This window comes from Acomys minous (genome assembly GCF_964271855.1).
Source record: "Acomys minous genome assembly, chromosome: 3".
Classification (NCBI taxonomy): domain Eukaryota; kingdom Metazoa; phylum Chordata; class Mammalia; order Rodentia; family Muridae; genus Acomys; species Acomys minous.
The window spans coordinates 6,639,057-6,659,982 of record NC_140485.1 but is presented as its reverse complement, the minus strand read 5'-3'; the positions used below and the strand labels follow the sequence as shown (position 1 = coordinate 6,659,982).

At 43.5% G+C, this 20,926-nt stretch overlaps 1 long non-coding RNA gene across 1 annotated transcript in view; it reads right to left on the bottom strand.

Annotated features, from left to right (window-relative positions):
* LOC311593880 overlaps positions 1 to 20,926 on the bottom strand; it is a 71,824-nt gene that overhangs the window by 16,045 nt on the left and 34,853 nt on the right. The window contains exon 2 of the long non-coding RNA XR_014777854.1: positions 12,558 to 12,676. This is a non-coding gene — a long non-coding RNA (uncharacterized lncRNA). The remainder of the gene's footprint in view (positions 1 to 12,557; positions 12,677 to 20,926) is intronic.

Here is a 20,926-nt window from a genome sequence, read left to right as displayed (position 1 = left end):
ATGCTGCCGTTCATTCAGAGAGCTGGAAATCTGAGAAGACAGAGCCAGGGTCCCCACATCTGTCACCTTCTCCCCATCTACAGCTCTAGGGCAGCGAACCCTTGTGAAGGTTAGTCTTGTCTCTCTGCTCTGGTGGCCAGCCTCACCTCGGAGAGTCCATACATTCCTACCCGTGACCATTGTTCTCTGCGTAGCCATGCTTCTGTACCCCCAAGCCACTGAGCTTGCCCAGAGGCGTCACCTAGGTTAAAGGCTCAGAACAGACAAACTTTTAGTATTGTGTGCCGAGCTAGTTACAAGGTGGATATGCACTTCCTTTCTACAAGAAGTGGAAATGCGTATTTGTAAAATATGAGTGTGGCACTATCTTTTCCTACCACATTTGCAGTTCTCAGTCACGTAGATTTAAAAACAAAACTTAAACAGACCCAGAAGAAAATTCCTGGCCACTTTTGGGAGGAGTAAGGTCAGTAAGACCAGGCTGGTCTTGAACTCACAGAGTGCTGGGATTACAGGCATGTGCCATCACGCCTGGCTTGAGCAGGGTGCTCTTTAGAGAACGAGAATGCCCATCATGCCAAAACAAGTGGGTGAGGATTTGGGCTAGTCACTGAAAAAGAGACAGAATGTGGAGGAAGGAAAAAAAGTATGGTTTGGAATGAGAACTCAGGTAGCAGGCTTAGCAGTGGGCATCTATAAACAACTGCATGGAGAAAGGAACTTGTAGGGTGTATAGCTCATCAAGGGAATACTTTTCCCTCCAAACGTCTTAATGAATCTTCAGGCATGAAAGTTTTCTTGAGTGGTAGTTTTCTGTACAGGTGATTGACAGGCCTATTTAGATTAATACTTAAGGGAGGATGCAATTGCATATTTTTGGTGTGTGTGTGTGTGTGTGTGTGTGTGTGTGTGTGTGTGTGTATGTGTGTGTGTGTGTGTGTGAGAGAGAGACAGAGAGACAGAGAGAGAAGAGAGAGAGGAAGAAGAAGAAGAAGGAGAAGAAGAAGAAGAAGTAGTAGTAATAGTAGCAGCAGCAGCAGCAGCAGCAGCGGCAGCAGCAGCACTGAAGGCCTCCTGATCTATAGCCCTAGTCCTGTTTTTGTAATCTTACAGTCTTTTGGGCAGTTGAGATGCCTATAGTTCAAGATGCAGGTTAGATATCCTTCTTTAGATAAAAGGCTGTGTAACTGGACCTTTGCACTCGTGAGTTCACAGTAGCTGTAGTTGCCTGCACAAGACCTGCACAAGATCACTCCAGCCAATACTGCAGCATGGAGTCAAGGAACAGATATCCCTAACTGAGGAGCTATTGATGATTGATGGCTACTAGGTGGGGGAGAGTCAGTTTACTTTGTGGGTGTGGTCCCTGGAAGGTTGACTGTGTTCTGGTGGATGACCACACACTCATGAGGGTGTGGACAGCACTAATTGGAGTTAGTGGACTGTCTTGAGATGGAGAGAAGTCATGAAGTTGGAAAGAGACGTGGAGGTGTATCTGGGAGGATTTAAGGGGGTGAATATGGCCAAAACATACTGTGTGAAATTTCCAGAGAAAAAATAAAATATTATATTAAAATTACATAAAGGTAGTTTAAAGAGAATTTAAAAAAAAACAGCCACACTTTACCAGGAGGAAATGGCATTCCCTTTGTGAGCTGTACCTTAACCCTAATTCCTTCACTCAAAAGTAGCACTTACTTACTTTCTTGTGGTATCTTAAATTCTGAGGATCTCAACTGTGATATTTGCTCTTTCTTAAAATTAGAGTGTTACCAGTAAAAATGGGAAGTAGGGTTGAAAGTTGATTGTGAGCGCAAGAGTTCAATGACTTCCAAGTCCACTGATGGCTGCCTCGCTACCTGACAAGGGGGTTTCCACAAGGCTTTCTATGTTTAACTATACATCATCATTGACCGTGTACAAGTACTGTAATTTTGATGTTCTCATGAATTTCTGTTTGTTTACTTATACTTTAAAAATGTTTATGATATTCCCCTATCAAAGAAAAAATATTCCTAGTTTCTAAGTTCTTTCTTTCTTTCTCCTCCTCTCCTTTCTTCCTTCCTCTATTTCATTCTTTCATCTTGACCGTTGAGTAGAAATATTTTTCAGGATTTGGCATGAGGATGCTCATCCAGGTTCCTGTGATCTAGTTATTCTGTAAATATGAGTAAGAAAGTAAAGAGAATTCTTAGGACCTAGAGACTTGAGTCTTTTTCTGCTGTTACCACTATGACTTTGGGTGAATACTATTTTACCAAATTTTTATGGGGCTTACACAAGTAAGATCTTATCAAAACTAAATTAACACCATGGTTTATTCTTGCTTATTTTATGTCTTGAGATGTTCTTTCTAGGGCTTGGAAAAGTTTTAAGATAAATTTCCCACTTACCTATTCTATAATTCCTTTCTTTTTATTTCCTTCCTCTTTCTATTCTTCCCCCTCCTTTGTTTGCTTTTATTTTATTTTTACAAGATGTGGCTTTTCTGTGTCGCCCTGACTGGCCTTGAACTCAGAGATCTGTCTGCCTCTGCCTCCTGAGTGCTCGGATTAAAGGCATGTGCTATCGTGTCCAGCTTCTAATTCCTCTTGATTGCTGGCCTCCTTGTCCCAGATGCCATCTTCCTTGGAGATTTTTTGCACACTTGGTGTCAGGGTTTGCGCCTCACTCCCCGGGCTGGGGGCTTCTGCAGCAGAAGTCCTGTCTTGTCTTATCTTCCAGGACTGACTTCATCCAGGAGTGGGGAAGTCCCTATTTGGTTTAAACCTTCTAAGGGGTTCATCTAGATGAGAATAAAGAGAGCTCACCATGCAGGGCATGACAATCCCCTCTGACCTCTGATGGAAAACGCATCCCTGGGAACTGGTCACTGACAGATCTCAGGGCCATGGAAAACCATCTGAATCAGAGTCTGCATGGTTCTGCATGGGTTTCTGTGCACATAAGAGAGGCAGATTTCTGTGCCTTCCCCTCGTCTTATTGAGTAATATTATAAAAACTAGCGGACATGTGTGATGATGCATGCCTCCCAAGCTTCCAAGAATTTCAACATTCTTGATGCATTCCTCACCATCCTAGCCTGTTTCCATATTGTCGTCCCTCATCCTTTAGAGAAAGAGTGGGGGCAGGAGTTTGTGGGCTCTGAATCATTTAGGTCTCCCTGCATCACTAAGAGCGATGACATTTTGGCATCTTGAACAGGTTGTGAATTCTGTTGTGTAATAGTGGCAGGGACTTTGTTCCCATGAACTATCAGCAATACAGCTGCCTGCACTACACCTGAAAAGACTGCGCCAACTGTTATGGCAACATGGAGTCACGAAGACCTCCCCCTAGGTGAAGAGCTACAGACAGTCAATGGCTGCTGATGGGGAGAGCTCTCTCTCTCTCTCTCTCTCTCTCTCTCTCTCTCTCTCTCTCTCTCTCTCTCTCTCACACACACACACACACACACACGAATAAAGTCAACATTAATTAGACGTGATTTGGTGTGTGTGTATATATATATGTGTGTGTGTATATAATAAAAATTAATGTAGAAGAAGGGGTCATGAATTGTTTGGAGTGACGTGAAAGGAACTGGAAGAAGAATGGGGTGGAAAGGTTGCAAAATGTAATCCTCACATTTAAAAATGGTACTAAAATTGTCAATGAATGATATTCACTTATATGAATATCAATGATATGATATTCGTAACAGAATTTAGGGCTGCTGTGATGGCTTAGTAGATTGTGACCCCCATGATAGCAGGAGAGAACTGACTCCTTCGTGTTGTCCTCTGCCCTTTGCATGTGTCATTTGTGACTTAGCATGCAGGCATCCTACCCTTGCCCCTAACACCAGACAGAAGATAACTTGAATGGAGGCAGAGGCCTATATAATTCTACCTACTTTGGAGGATCCCAAAGTACAAGATCTGATGGGGCTACCAGGCAAGTTCAAGGCCAACCCAGACAACTCAGAGAGACCTTGTTTTGAAATAACAGATTCAAAAGATGCTGTGACTACAGCTTAGTGGTAGGGAGTTTGCCTTTCAAGCATGGGTAGCACCTGGGCTCAATAAAATAAAATTATTTTTAAAATGTACTCTGACTTATGTCTCCAGCTTGTCACAGAGATGCCCCCACCCACCATTTCTCTTTTCTGTATAGGCCTTCTGTCCTCCTGGCCCTACTCTCCTCAGGTCAGGTCTCCACCTTCATATTTCTCTGTGCTCTCTCTCCTCCCTTGTTCCTTCTCTTCAATCACTGCCTCTATCTTTTCTATTTCCCCCTGTGAGTGATATTTGAGCCTCCTCCCTTGGATCCTCCTTGTTATTCATCTTCATTGGGCCTGTGCATTGTAGTATGTTTATCCTATACTATATGGCTAAAATCTCCTTATAAGTGAGTACATACCATGTGTGTCTTTCTGGGTGTGGGTTACTTCACTCAGGGCAATCCTTTCTAGTTCCATTTGTGACAAGCTGGAGACCTAAGTCTGGCCAGGCTCCTGGGGTATGAGGGGAACTCTAGCAGAGACTCCTAGTAGCAGGGACAATAGTGACTCAAGAGGACACCATCTAACTAGACAAGACTCCTAGGAGAAGGAAGGGAACACTACCCATCCACAAAAAATTTCACCCCAAATTTATCCTGCCTCCAAGATGTGCAGGAATAAAGATAGAGCAGAGACTGAGGGACTGTCCAACCAATGCCTGGCCCAACCCAAAACCCACCCCGTAGGAGAGAACCAACCCCTAACACTATTGATGATACTCCGCAGTGCTTGCAGAAAGGAGCCTAGCAGAGTTGTCCCCTGAGAGGCTCCACCTAGCCGTGGCTCAAAACAGATGCTCAGACTCACAGCCAAACATTGGGTGATGTGTAGGGAGCCTTGTTGAAAAGTAGAGGGAAGGAGAAAAGGACCTGGACGTGACAGGAGCATCAGATAAGACCAACAGAACCAACTCACCAGGGCCCAGAGGGGCTGAAGCACCAGCCAAGGCCCATGCGTAGACTGGACCTAGGCCCCCTACATAGATGTTGGCAGTGAGCAGCTCAGGCTTCATGTGGGTCCTCTAGTACAGGGAAAGGGGGGCTGTGTCTGATATGGACTCTGATGCCAGCTTTTTGATCCTTCCTTCCTGGCTGGACTGCAGTGCCAGGCCACGGGGAGAAGGACACGTTCAGTCCTGATGTGACTTGATGAGCTTGGGTGGATGGGGAGAAGGGGAACCCCATTTTTTCTGAGGAAAGGTGGAGGGGGGAGGAGGGAGGGAGTGTGGGACTGGGAGGAGAGAAGGGATGGAGCTATGACCCGGATGTAAAGTGAGATGAATAAATAAATAAGCAAACAGACAGTACATTCTGTGACCCATGGGGGATTTCTAGTTTGTAAGCTTCCTTTACACCTCACTATCAATTAGTGTCATGTTATACTGCCTAAGCCCTTTTGCTATGCTCTATCAGTCACGTACTGGAGTTGCTGAGCCTGCCACCTGAGCATGTCCCTGTTTCACTTTGGAGAGTCTCAGGTACACAAACTCATCCTCTGTTAGTCAAGACACAGCGTGAAGCCCCAGGGTGTCTTCTTTCTTTCTTTTTCAGTGCTTGTTGCCCTCAGCTGACCACAGTGTGATTAAACATGATGAAACAAAGCAAGGGAGGGCCACCGCTGCTTTTCAGTCTATGACACGGTTGACTCAGTTTAGAAAGTGTTAAACTTTTACTGTGAAGCTTCTACTATCTCTGTGTAAAAGGGGGAAGGGAGGGTTGAATAATCCTCAATCTCTGACCTCACAGAATTCGGGGAATAGACTCCCCCCCGCCCCATGTGGAAGCACAAAGCACAATGCAGGGCTATAGATGCCAAGTTCACCATAGGACAAGTGGTAAAGTTTTCTGAAAGTTTAGCTTCTTAAATTGTGGGCTGTAGCCACATCTGGGGTCCTATAGTCAAACTCACAATAGTAAAAGTTCTAGAATGCACAGTGACAAAAAGCAGGACTTCCAGTGAGGTATCTAAGGATGCTTACAAGCCGAAATTCCCTATATATACTCCTATTTTTAAAATATTTATTTTATTGAGCCCAAGGCCTCCACATGTCTGAAAGGCACATTAAGAATCATATTAATCAAACTAAGAGCCATATTAAGAATCATTAATTCTGACAGTCCTTACACGCAGCACAGTGTGCCCTGGTTCTAAACACACAGGTGCACTGGCCCTCATACCACACACTGCCGACAGACTCCACCTGAAACATGGTGGCTCAGATTTGAGACAAGGTGCTATGGATTGTGATGCTTTTATCCTGCACACGAAGCTGCCTGCTCTTATAGAAAGGCAGTGAGCATACTGGTTCTGGCCATCGGACTTGCAGCATTTCCTATCATCGGTCCTTTCATCTATCACATTGGTGTCTGTGGGTTGCATTGTCTTAGAACATTTGACTTTAAAGAATGCCGTTGGAGTTGCTGACTCAAGTTTCATAATATATGTTTAGTTAATTTTGGTTTTTGGCTTAGGGCAGAATTTGAAACAATTTCTGAAATGGCCCTAAACATGCATGTGCCAGTTTACACTACATATTTACGTGAAGTGGAACCCTTGGCATTAACAAATGTAAAATGGAAGTATTGATCACCTTGGAAAAATAGTGCCAATGCTTTACTTCCTATACTGGCAAATATTCAGACGAGGCTTCTTTAAGGTATTTCTTTTCTTACTTATTTTACTGTGCATGTGAAAGAGCAAGGAGAAAGGTACATGTGTAAAGGTCAAAGGACAACTCCCAGGAATCAATTTTCCCCTGTTACAGGGTAGGATCTCAGAATAGAACTAAAATCATCGGGCTCACGTGCAAGTGCCTCTCCCTCTGAGCCTTGTCACCAGCCCAAGAGAGGATTTCCTTATACAAAGATAAATAAGCAGAGCAGCAACCAAAGCATATTTTAATTAATATGAATTTTTGTCTGTAATTTACAGTAACATTTTATAACAGCAAAGAATTATTTTAATGTACATTTTATGATTTATTATCCCCAATTATTTGATTTTTATACGAGCTTTATATGTGCATATACTCAGGATTTTTAAAAAGCTTCTTGGACCTAAAGAAGTTGTGGTTGGGGAAAAAAAATTAAGAAGTCCTGACTGAAAATAGTTACAGTGAAGTTACAGGAACTTATGGAAGGCAAGAGGAGTTGATACACTGTACAGCATATAGGCAATAAAGTTGATTTCTTAAAATAAACCTGGAGAAAGGGGTGGTGGAATAGCTTGGTCACTCATGAGGACCTGAGTTCGGTCCCCAACACCCAGGTGTAAAATGAACAAACAAAACAAAGTAAAGCAAAAACAAAACAAAACACTTGTAATCTGAGAGCTGGAGTGGTAGAGACAGAGGGTCCCTGAGGTTCACTGGCTAGCCTACCCCAAACTAAGAGCCCTAGGTCCCCATGAGAGACCCTGTCTCAAACAACGAGCTAGACATCCGAAGTTGCCCTCTGCCCTCTGCACACACACGCCTACATGTGCACAAGCACTCACCGCCTACTTGCACACAAAGCTGCCAGGCAGTTTGGTGTTCTACAGAAGCAGGTGATGAGGAGAAAGCCCAGAATATGGTGGGGATTTGAAGTGATGTTTACTGCCAGTTCCTGGCCATGCCTGCATGAATAAGGTTCAAACTCCCTTCAAGCTGTGCCTTCTTGACTTCACATAGGTTAGCATCCTAGCCATGGCTGGGTTGAAGCAGGAATTAGCTATACAGTATATGTATAATCCAGACACAGGAGAGCATTGCAGTGAGGAGGGGTGTTCAGGTTTCTGGTGTGACAGTTGTCTTGCTTTCCAGTTCATTCGTCCCCAGTGTCGGAATAGCAACGCTTTGGGGGCAATCATAATTAACTCTGAGCATAGTCATGGAAATTGAGGTATACGAGACATTCTGCACGGAGCCGCTCCATACAATCTACAATACATGACAGGTACAAATAAATAGCAATGAGATTACACTTAAAAATGAGAGGGTTTTAAAAACATCTGAAAAACATTTGCAGAGCTGGTGTTCTAGTTTTCTTAAAATGAGTTAATCTTGAACATCTTTACTTTCCAGACCCTCATGCTTTTCTGTTTATAGATTTTTCTGAAATCGTCTGTCAGGAATGTTGCAAACACTTAGCACACTGTGCACACCTACAATCGAGCTTCACAAACATCATTCTTAATGTCTGTTAAAGGTGTGTGTGTGTGTGTGTGTCTGTAGAGAAAACAAATTAAGGAAGTACAAATGTAGTAAAAAGCCCAGTGTGCTTTTATTTCTGGGATCTCAAATAAAGCTGCAAATAGAAACAAACAAACAAGCCCTCCTAATCCCTCCTAAACCCTCCTCCACCCCTTCCCCTGCTTAAGTCATCAGTGATATCACTTTACTTTGGCATTTTCTGAGTGCTTGTCATAAGGGTGGTGAGTAATAAGTAAGCAAGGGTCCTTTTGAAAACCAGTCATATCCTGTGAAAACTAATAACATGAACCTAATTAATGAGTCTGTGGATAAACAATCCCATCTCTCATTCTCAAACAGTTTTTAGCTGCTTCCTGAGAAAAAAACATTCAGCAAACGGAAAAAAAAAAAAAAGAAAGAAAGAAAGAAAGAAAAAGACAAGTTAAGGCAGTGTGGTAGTGTGAATAGGTTTTGCCCCCATAGACTCACGTGTTTGAGTGCTTGGCCCATAGGGAGTGGCACTGTTAGGAGGTGTAGCCTTGATGGAGTAGATGCGATGCTGATGGAGGAAGTGCATCACAGTGGTGGAGGAGGGCTTAGAGATCTCCTATGCTTGGCTACACACAGTGTGGCACACAGTCTCCTTCCGCTGCCTGTGGATCCAGATGTACATCTCTCAGCTCCTTCTCCAGCACCATGTCTGCCTGCACGCTGCCATGCTTCACACCATGACGATAATGGACTGAACCTCTGAAACTGTAAGTCAGCCTCAATGAAATGTTGTCCTTTGTAAGAGTTGTTGTGTCCTGGTGTCCCCTCACAGCAATTAAGCCTTAACTGAGACAGGCAGGGGTTTGTTTTGTTGTTTATTTGTTTGTTTTGCTAAAAAGCATCTTCAGGTCATGCCTGTAAACTTGGCAGCTTATTTCTACTACAGTCATGTCTTTTTGTAGAAGTTATCCTTCTCGATGCTGGGAGTGCGGGGCAGGGCTCAGTGATGGGCTTTGTGCTGAGCATGTAGAAGGCCTTGATTTCAACATGAGCTGTGTACACACACACACACACACACACACACACACACACACACACACACACACAAACATCAGAGGGGGAGGAAGGAAAGATCGAAAGAATGAAGGGACAAAGGCAGAAGCAAAGGAAGGAAAGAAAGGAAAGAAGAGAGAAAGAGAGAGAGAGAGAGAGAGAGAGAGAGAGAGAGAGAGAGGGAGGGAGGGAGGGAGGGAGGGAGAGGGAGAGGGAGAGGGAGAGGGAGAGGGAGAGGGAGAGGGAGAGGGAGAGGGAGAGGGAGAGCGCGCCATGCTTCTTACTAAGGAGACTAATGGTGCAATAGCTGATTTTGCTTCCTATAAAACAGGTAAATTAGAGGTCAGAATGTCCATCAGACATTAAAACCAGAAAACTACCCTTCCTCTTCCTGACCATGAATTCATAAGACTAAGTCCTAACTGGGCCTAGTACGGGCTCCTCACACCTGCTATGCAGTGTAGCAGATGACTTAACTATCAGAATTAACAAAAAAAAATTTTGCTATTTTTTTTCATTTACTTATTTAGTCGTTTTGCAGCTTGATCCCAGCCCTTCCCTCCTCTCCTCTCAGTTCCACCCTCACACACCCTTTCCCCCATTTCCCTCTCTCCTTTTCCTCAGAGAAGGAGAGGTCCCCAAAGGGTACCAACCCACTGAGGCACCTCAAGTTGCAGCAGAACCAAGCACATCCTCTCCCACTGAGGCCAGATGAGGCAGCCCAGCTAGGGGAAAGAGATCCAAAGGCAGGCAACAGAGTCACAGGAGCTCCTGCATTGTTAGAGGACCCACCAATGATGACAAGCTCAACATCTTCTACACATGTCTAGGTCCAGCCCACGCATGCTCTTTGGTTGATGGTTCAATCTCTGTGCGCGCCCATGGGTCTGGATTGGTTGACGCTGTAGGTCTTCTTGTGGTGTCCCTGACCCCTCCAGCTCCGTCTATCCTTCCTTCCACAAAACTCCTCGAGTTTGGCCTATTGTTTGGCTGCGGGTCTCTGCCTCTGTTTCCATCAGCTGCTGGAGGAAGCCTCTCAGAAGATAGTTACGGCAGGCTCCTGTCTGAAAACATAGCTGAGCATCGTTAATAGTGGTAAGGGCTGGCTCTCTCCCATGGGGTGGGTCTCAAGTTGGGTCAGGCATTGGTTTACCATTCCCTCAACTTTTACCCATCTTTAACTCTACACTTCTTGTAGGCAAGATAAATTTTGGGTTGAAGGTTTTATGGGTAGGTTGGGGTCCCCCTCCCTCCACTGGAAGTCACACCTGGCTACAGGAGATGGCAACTTCAGGATCCATAGCCACTACTGCTAGAAGTCTCAGCTAGGGTTATCCCCCCCCCCCCAGGCTCCCAGGAGCCTCCCTGTCCCAGAGATGACCCCACTGATTACTGTTCTCTCCCTCACCCTCACCCTCACCCACTCTCTTCCCACACCTGACTGCCACCCCGATTGTCCCCACATACTATGTCTGTCTTTCTGGGTCTGGGTTACCTCATCAGATGATTTTATGGTTCCACCCATTTGTGTGCAAATTGCATGATGATGTTTTTAATAGCTGAGTAGTATTCCATTGTGAAAATGTACCCCATTTTCTTTATTCATTCTTTGGTTGAGCAACAGCTAGGTTGTTTCTAGTTTCTGACTCTTATGAATAAAGCTACTATGAACAGAGTTTAGCAATTGTTTTTGTGATATGGTGGAGCATCTTTGGGGCATATGCCCAGGAGTGGTAAAGATGTGTCTTGAGGTAGATCTACTGCAAAATTTTTGAGAAACCTCCGTTTTGATTTCCACAGTGGTTATACAGTTTGTACTCTTGCCAGCAATGGAGGAGAGCTCCCATTGCTTCACATCCTTGCCAGTATGAGCTGTCACTTGAATTTTTGGAAGGATCTCCCATGCTCATAAATTGGTAAAATTAACATAATAAAATGGCCATCTTACCAAAAGCAATCTACGGATTCAATGTAATTCTCATCAAAATTTCAACACAATACTTACAGACATTGAAAGAATAATTTTCAACTTCATATGGAAAAATAAGACAAAAATCAGGATAACTAAAAACAATTCTGTACAATAAAAGAACATCTGGAGATATCACCATCTCTGATTTTAAGCTGTACTACATAGCAATAGTAATAAAAAGTACATGGTATTGGAACAGAAACAGTCAGGTTGATCAATCGAACCAAATGAAAGACCCAGAAATAAACCCACATACCTACAAACACTTGATTTTTGACAAAGAAGCTAAAACAATACACTGGGGGAAAAAATCTTCAACAAATGGTGTCTGCATGCAGAAGAAAGCAAATAGATCCATATTTATCACTTTGCACAAAATTCAAATCCGAGTGGATCAAAGACCTCAACACAAAACAGGATATTCTAAACCTAATAGAAGAGAAAGTAGGGAATAGCCTTGAATGCATTGGCCAGAAGACAACTTTATAAACAGAACAGCAATAGCTCAGGCTCTAAGATCAACAACTAATAAGTGAGATCTAATGAAACTGAAAAGCTTCTGCAAGGCAAATGACACCAGTAATTGGACAAAATGGCAGCCTATGGGTTGGGATAAGATCTTCACCAACTCTACATCTGATAAAAGCTAATATCCAAAATATATAAAGAACTAAAGAAATTGAACACCAACAAACCAAATATCCAAATTAAATAATGCGGTATAGAGCTAAACAGAATTATCAAGAGAAGGAATCTCTAATGGCTGAGAAGCACTTAAAGAAATGTTCAATGTCCTTAGTCATCAGGGAAATGCAAATCATTCCTCAGATTGCATCTTACACCCTTCAGAATGGCTAAGATCCTAGTGAACAATTTAAGTGCTGACTTTTAGCTGGACACGGTAATCTTAATACCAAAGAAGAAGGCTGGGCAGGAGAGTTGTCATGAGTTCAAGATCAGCCTGGGCTACACAACGAGATCCTGGCTACCCTGAAATATAGTCTATATATTTTTCAGCCTCAGAAATCTCTTTTACTGAAATATGAAGGTGACGGCAGTACTTTATCCCAAACTGCTTCTGTGAAGACGTTCCTTGTGACTTAGTTCATTATCCACAAGGAAAAATGTGATCACACCCAGCATTGGCCTTTTTGAGCAGTTGAGTTTTAAACTCCAGCGTATTTCATAAATGGAAGAGAAAGATAACTGTTAGGATCACCCACCCCTGACCTTAGATAAATGTGCCCTGTCACTGTTGCTCATGCTTACTGAGTTTACCTTCATGGATCAAATTCAATACAGAGAGACAGAGACATAAGTGTGCTCACCTGGTATTTAAGCAAGTCTCTGGAGGAGGGAGCGTGTCAGCTCTGAGTGGAGACAGCAAAGGAGCAAGCACTAGGAAGGAACTCATTCCTCCAGTACTCAAACCCGTCTATCTACAGATCTGGAGGAGGAAAGATAAAAAAGAAATCATCCCAGCTTACACTATTCCTTATTTACCCTTGAAATGTAATTTCAGGTCTCCAGACAACTCTTCAGCTGTATCCCCTACAAATCCCACAGTACACCCGCAATTTAATCAGGAAAATGGTATATTGATCCATAGGCTTTATGTAATCTACTCTCCATGTAATCTAGGCCATTATTAACTAAGAAAGAGAATGCTCCCAACTCCTGATTTAAATATTTCTCTAAATGGAAATTAACTTTTCTGTCACACGTGACAATCGTCTTAATCATTTTTCTCAAGTGCGTGCCAGGCTAAAGTCAGCACGTTTGAGGAGAGAGAGGTGAGAGGTGGCTGTTACGTGCTCCACCACCTCCCACCTCTTCTTGCCTTTCCTCTCTTCTCCCCGTTTGCTTCAGCATGTGAATTTATTCCAGCCAAATGAATTAGTCGTGATTGGAATGTTAATTTGTTTAAGCAGTGTTACGTTGATGTGGGAAGGTGCTTAGATTCTATTCACCAAAGGCAAATAACCCAAGCCATGGCCCAGGGTGTCCATGTCACTCGGCCTTTAGCCCTTATTGTTTGCTAACTCTCTTCTGACTTCCTCTCCTTTGCTTTCCATCACACCAAAATGGTTTAAGGGACTTTAAAAATTAATTTCTAAATAGTTCCCTGGGTAGTATTATTGCTGTGCTAAAGATCAAGCCCAGAGTCTCACGGGTGCTAGGCAAGTGCCCTCTCTCAGGGCTATACTCCCAATTCCTCTCTGGGCATTTAAGTCCTATTGTTAGCTCCCTCACAGATGGTTGGACACAGAGAGTGTTGGTTCCTGGAAAGAGCTTCACCCAGTCTCTTTGGACAATAGACAGAAGAGGTATCAGTGAGGCCTGCTGGGGCCCAGGGGTAGACATTTACCAATACTGCACAAAAATGCCAGAAGAATGCTGAAACAACTCTCAAAGGATGAATTCACAAACCCCAGCGCCACATATGGCAGCCATGCTGATGACCAGGGCTGAAGGGATCGACATGTCTGAGCACTGATGATCCACCGATGTCTTCTGAGGAAGCTGACCCAAAGATGGAGACTTATGCATAGTGATTTATTAAAGAAATGGGTATGTCTCTGTCATTTTTTTCCATTTTGGAAGCCTCTATCCTGCACTTACGGTTTACTCAGGCAATTAAGTTTTATTCCTTCTCAAGTCTCTGGTGGGGTTGTAAGACTAGTTTAGTCTTACAATTAAGCTTAGTTGCTTAGAGATTAAGATTTTCTTAGGTCTAGCTAGATGTCTTAAGTTGACAGAGATGAGATATGATAGATATTGATTTTCATTCAGAATTTTTAGACTCACCAAGATAGGAAAGATGTTTTCTTCAAGTTTGCAGAATACAAATAGCCAAATCACTATGAATGTAACATTCATATAATTCCTGATTGTTTTGTGATTCTTCTTGCTGCATGTAGTTTATTTTATTTATGTGTAATAATATAAATGTATATATTTTAAAAAGAAATTTTTAAAAATTGCAAGAAAGAAAGAAAGAAATGCATTGGGTAGCATAGAGCAGAAAAGCAGGAAAAGGAAATCAACCAGAATGCTACCTCAGGTAAAATCTTGGTGGCTGGCTCTGGCCTGACTCCACAGAGGACTCAGGGGTATGGTAAATTACCACAGAGCTACCCAGATCCAAAACAAAGAGGCTGGGTTTTCTTTTAGCCTGTCACTCATTGGTATGGTGTGACTGAATTTCAGATTTCATGTGTTGGAAACTTAATGCACACTGGAACAAGCTAAGCGCATATGAGATGTCTGCATTTTGGGAAATCATTGAGTCATGAGGGCTGCTCATTCATGGATTGGCTCAAGCGTGCCTTTGTTGTAAAAGCAGGCTCTGTATTCCATGCATATTCTGTCTTGCCTCTTTCTCTTTACCATATCACCACGGTAAAGCCCTCACCAGATGCCAGCAACATGCTTTTGGACTTTCTACCTTCAAAACTTCTCACCATAAACAATCCAATCTCTAGTATTTTGTTATGGTGACAGACAAGTCGCTGGCTAAGGATTCTAGTAGGTAGGCAGTTCTGCATTCAGGCAAAGATGGTCCCAGAAGGGTGTGGATGCTAGAGATTGGAAACAAAACAAACAAACAAACAACAAGAAAACAGTGGAACCCAAGAAGCTTATGAATAGCTGCATCTGCCCACTGCACTGACCTCATCTGCTGCAGCTGCCTCTGCATGGGGCCAGTTTTCACTTTGTTTATTCTCACTGGATCTCAGAATATGCCTAAATCCTCTTAAATCCCCTGGAGCTCCAGAAGCTATCTGAGGGTTCCCTCTGTGATACACGTCTGCAGACCTTAAAACTTTGTGATAGGGCTAGAGTGACCTCCAGTGGTTACCTTGGATGGCACACACAAAGCAGTATTTCCAAAGGAAACCAGGTATGGTTGTCATGGAAGCATCGTTGAGCCCCATGTCCCCTCTTCTCATCAATGCATGCTATTCAAATCTGCCTGACACCCGGCACAGATGAGAGGTATTACTATTCCTTTGCTGCAGACCTTAAAATAAATTTGTAGCCAGACGTGGTGGCACACGCCTTTAATCCCAACAGAGGCAGAGGCAGGTGGATCGCTGTGAGTTTGAGGCCAGCCTGGTCTACAGAGTGAGTCCAGGACAGCCTAGGCTACACAGAGAAACCCTGTCTCGAAAAACCGGAAAAAAGTGACAGGTTTGAAAATCTACGTGTTAGGGGAAAGCTGACATTTCTCTTTCAAACCCATCTTGCCTGTTTCTTTTTGATATGGCGCCCTGCAGAGTTTATAATTTGTTTTAGTTGGTTTAATTCGTTTATAGAAAGCATCAATAACACCTTGTACTCAGAGTGGAAGCTTGTCTGGAAAACAATTAACACACTCCTGGAGTCTAGGCTGGCTCTGCGGGGCGGCTACAAAGGACAGGAGTGTGTACCCTGTCATTTGAGTTGTAAGTGGGGGAGCTGACATCTGAAGCCAGATGAAGCTCGCTCATGACACTCTGGTGGTGTATGGGTAGTGGAAAACATCCCTTCGTTTTGTCACTTTAGGGAGCAACACAGTTCTTAACCAAGGGCTGTTCTGACTCATCACTATGTGTGTCAGTCCCTGTAAGTGGCATCTGGAAATTTTCAGGCATAGTTTGGGGGAAACTATTAGCATCAGGTAGCTATAGCCAGGAGTGATGCTAAGTCCCCATAGTTGGTAGTGCTAAAGACGGCGTCCCATCAATGGGTACTCTGAAGCCCTGTGTGAGCGGCACCGAGGCTGAAGTAGCCTATACTATAAGGTGACATAATCAGTAGGGTGGATTTTGAAAGAAATGACAAATGTTATTGGCAGGCCTAACCTATTATCTGGTAGGTGTTTGTTTTTCAAGCCCACTCTGGAGTGTCCTTCTCTTGTAACGAGCCATTAGGTAGAACTGGTGCTTGAAAAATTGTTTTGCGCAAACTCACTGTGGCACACTTATCACATACACAGCTGTGACACAGACAGAAGAGCTGCCATCAGCGACACATGGAAGAGCAGCCATGATGCCTTTTCTCCAATGTTCCTCTTGCTGCTTTATTCCCTGTTTGACATCTCTCCCTGTGCCGTCCCTAACACAGCAGCTCGAGGACGGCTCCTGGCTGGTGAAGTGCTGACACATGATGGGGTCAAAGAGTTCTTTGCATTTCTTCTGGAATCCATTTCCCATCTCCTCTAGGAGAAAGCCTAATTGCTTTTCAAACAGCTATCATGTCCTCTCTGCTTTACAGCTTCTTTCTGAAAATGACTACAATGCCCTCTTATTTTTCAAATGAAAATAGCATTTCCTTGCCCCTCTATAATGTGTGCACTGTCGACTTCAATAGCACCAGCTGTCTCCATCCGGCTTGCATTTCTGTTTTCCATTATACCCCTTTCTTTGCTACTGCCATCCTGTCTAACCTTTCTCTGAAGATCTTCCTAAGCCCTCGATTATATTTAGAGGGTCTCTGTGCATTTGTGGGTACAATTAAAACTTAAACATTGCACACTGGGTTCAATGTTGGCACTGCTTATTTTTTTATATATAGAGAGATTACCTCAATATTAGCACAAAACATGCAATTGTACTCTGTGGCGCAGGCATCATCTCTGGGAATGAGGGGGGGGGGGGTGTGTATTAACCAGTTCTCACATATGAGAAGTGCAGAGTCAAAAGAGATATGTAGCTGAGCATGGTGTTGCACCTGTAGTCTTATCACTACAGAAGTTGAGGCAAGAGGATCTTGTGTTTGAGATATCTCGGGTTACATAGAGAGATCCCATCAGAGACAGAGAGAAGAGGGGGAGGAGAAAAGACCTAATGCCTCATTTGAAATGTGTTGCCTTTTCATATATTCAAAGCATGTAGGACAAAGGCTGAATAAAACCTGCTCAAGTTTTGCTCTAGTTTAGTTTGTTATTGTTCATAGCATAAATAAAGCATGCATGATTTAAAAAAAAAACCTTGCTGTTGAATTTAAAGTTTAACAAATTAAAGCTTCATGTCTTCGTGAGACATTGTATTGTTTTCCAGAATGCCCCCTGAGAAACAACTGTGAAGCATGGCTATAGAGCAGATTAAGACTTGGAAGATGGTTAGGGTCCTGTATGTCCTGTATCTACTGACTTCTCTTGTCCTGAGACTGGGGGAGAGGGGATAAGGAAGACATCCACAAGGTGAAAGAAGCAAGTGGCCTGTAAAGTAGCACCTTGACCATTAGGCAAGCATGCAAAAGCTTCCATCTCTCAATCCAGGGCTTCTGTAGTGAAGGCAAGACTGGAGAACTTGGCTTAGTCTGGGAAGTCAATATGGGATTTCTCACATCCTAATGGCCTGAATCCAGGTCACTTCATCTATAGAACAGAATTTAACTAGCAGTGAAGATCAATGATTTATCCTCTTGGCTTCATATATAAAATTTAAAAGAATAGAGAGAAAAGTAGTTGCTATTGATATCTGGTCCATACCCCTGTGTGTGTACCTAATGGCCTATCAGGCCACTCAAGTTTACTCTTTCAAGGCAGCCTGGAAATCCTATGGATTTAACATCGCCAGAGTAAGAAGCCAATGACTGGTGGGGGTGGGTATATAATACAGGGCCATACTCACACTGGGAGGGGCTGGCTTGCTAGTGTAGTTCCCACTGTCTCCTAGATGTCCATATTTAAGACTGAACACAATGGCCTTCTTCTTGTCAAACCCATCCATTATGGCTTTCTTCTCTCCCCTGTCTTGTTTTCCTACTCTCCTACTGATGATCTCTACACTCACTCCCTAAAGGAGGTTTCTGTGCTCTGATCCTTTTTTTTTTCAGCATCCATTTATTGAGAAAACCAAGACTAACAGTATGATTGTCCCTGTCCCTAACAAGCAGGTCCTCTACAGGGGTCGGAACCTAAAGGAAGTTTAGCACCCAAAGGTACAAATGCTAACACGGCTGTATGTATTCCAAGCCCTGAGCCATCTGCTTTTAGAACCTTGCCAGTGGGTGCTCCAGACTGACCAGTAATTCTTGTAACTCTTTCCCATCTGGGAAAAAGACCCTAGAGGGTACCGGAGGAAAGTGGTGGGAATTTTTCCCTTAGGTCCCCACTTCATAGGACCCTACCTCTGCCAAGTAAGGGGAAAGGAAAAAACGAAGCTTTACGTCTCTCTCCAAAGGTTAAGCCTTATCCCAGGCTACTCCCACGGCAGTGGCAAGCACGCTAAGCTGCTGATAGTCAACTCGCTGAGAGCTCACGTCACCGCGTCAGCGCGTCAGGACGGGACAGGACTTGTCTCTATTTATACTCATAGCTTCTTGCCATTTTCACGCTGCTCTCATTTTCAGACTCATCACACAGGACTTACTATTCAAACAGGACAGTTCCTCAGCTCCCCCACTTCCGGGTAGGACCACGGCTCTGAGCTACGACAGACTTGTAGCGCAGCCTTTCAGATGTACTTTATTAAAAGGTGAGATTATGCTCGAGGCAAAGGTTAGGCAAACATTTGCTTAGTGCCTTAGAACTCAACAGAAAGAGAACGTTTCCTCCAGTCGAGAAGCTGAACAAAATGACCTCCAAGTTAAGCAAGGTCTTTACTTAAAGGTCAATCCCAAATATAATAGGAAAGATAAAACAGACTTGGATTTGGGATTTAAAAGAGAGAGAGAAATGGTTTCAAGTGGATATTTGCTTTTTCTTCTAAGTTGAAGGTCAGATGTGGTGTTGCACACCCAGCAGTCTAGAGACAGAAGCAAGAAGTTCACAAACTCAAGGCTAGCTTGGGGGTACACAGCAAGATCTAGTCTCAAGACAAAGCAAAATGGTTCATTTGGTTTTGAAAAAAAAATTGATCTTAAATGCAATTATGTTCTTGTATTGAGGGAGAAGTTAGATTGCCCTAGGTGCAGGTTCTGGTTAATAGAGCCATTAAAGGTGGAGGTCTCCTCATCTGCAGCAAGACTCAAGCAAATGTCTTTCTCTTTCATGGCACCAGCTTCCTCCAAGCAGCTACGTCTCCACACAGTGCTAACTGGTAAGATGAGTCACTTGGATCCCATTTCTAGGAGCCTAAGTATAGGACATCAGATATGTACTTCTTGATCCTCTTCTGGATCTTGTTGCAGGATATTTGATCCCATTGTGAGCCCTGAGATTGTGAAATGGAAAAGCCGGTTTCCACTTTAGTGTGATTCAGTCCTAACTTACACCTTTAACCCAAGAGCTCTCTGTTTACTGTAAACAAGTACTTGTGGTATGGCTCAGCCCTAGCATACACCACCAATCCAAGAATTTTCTATAAATAGGATTAAATAAAGTTAACCCTAGGTCATGAAGTGGAGCAAGGAACCATATTGACAGAAAGTGAACATGGGAAAAGACCATAGAGAGTGAGAGGAAGTCTAGAGGATGGATAGAGATGCACAGGAAGTAGAAAGGTAGAACACTGAGTTGAAGGGTATTTTAGACAGCATGAAGAAGGAGAAAGGGCTTTTTCCTCCTGGAACGTAAGATGAGTAGAAAGAGCTTTCTTCTTCCAGGACTCTGGCTGAACAAGAGGTCAGCTGGGTGCTCCCTCTGCTTCCCTGAGCTAGCAGGGTTTCACTCGAGCATTTGGCTCCCGAGTCTTCACTGGTAAATCGAACATTTGGGATTTTGTTTTTTAAAAACAACAGGATCTAGAAAATGCACTTCAGAAATGCACATTGCACAGCACCTTTCTGAAAAGGAAGAAGTCTTAGAGCCTGGTGAGAAGTGTGGACAATACTCAGCTTTGGGAAGCCTTTTGATATTTCTAAAGTCCCATATATGTGAAAGTACCCATACTTTGAGCGGGTTCTAGAAAATATCCACACGTTCTGTGACCAAGTAAATGGAGAGATGTGTATGCTGTGTGGTGTTTCTCAGGCCCTTGGCTATGGCCGTCAAGTGCCATCACTACAACTGGGTCAGTGACTTGTTTGAACTTATTACATGGCATTAAAATAACACAAGAACATGTAGATTTGATGGACAGCAGGTGTTTCTGAGACTATGGTACTTGTAGCCACATGAATCTTAACTGTTAAGCTTGTGATATGGTTGGATCTTTAATTGTTGCCTATAAGCTCACTAGTCTCCAGCAGGCGGTACTATTTTTTTTAGACATTTTGGAACCATTAGGAATTGAGAAAAGTGGGTCATTGATGATGGGCAGACCTTCAGGGTTTTATTATGGCCTTGACTCCAGCCTGTGCTTTACTCTCTGTTCACTGGTCTGCCAGGATGTGAGAAAGCAGTACTGCACACTGTCATGTCCTAGGCAACTTATAAAAGAAAGTATTTAATTGGAGACTTGCTCACAATTTCAGAGGGTCTTTTCATGGTCATCATGGTGAGAAGCAGAGTACCAGGCATCAACATGCACACAGGGGAGAGGGAAGACAAGAGGAGAGGAGAAGAGAGGAGACACACACACACACACACACACACACACACACACACACACACAGAGAGAGAGAGAGAGAGAGAGAGAGAGAGAGAGAGAGAGAGAGAGACAGAGAGAGAGAGACAGAGAGACAGAGAGAGACAGAGAGACAGAGACAGAGACAGAGAGACAAAGAGAGAGACACAGAGAGACAGAGAGACAGAGACTTGGCCTGTCCTGGGCCATTGAAACATCAAAATCCACCCCCCAATGAGAGACCTCTTTTGCAGGATATT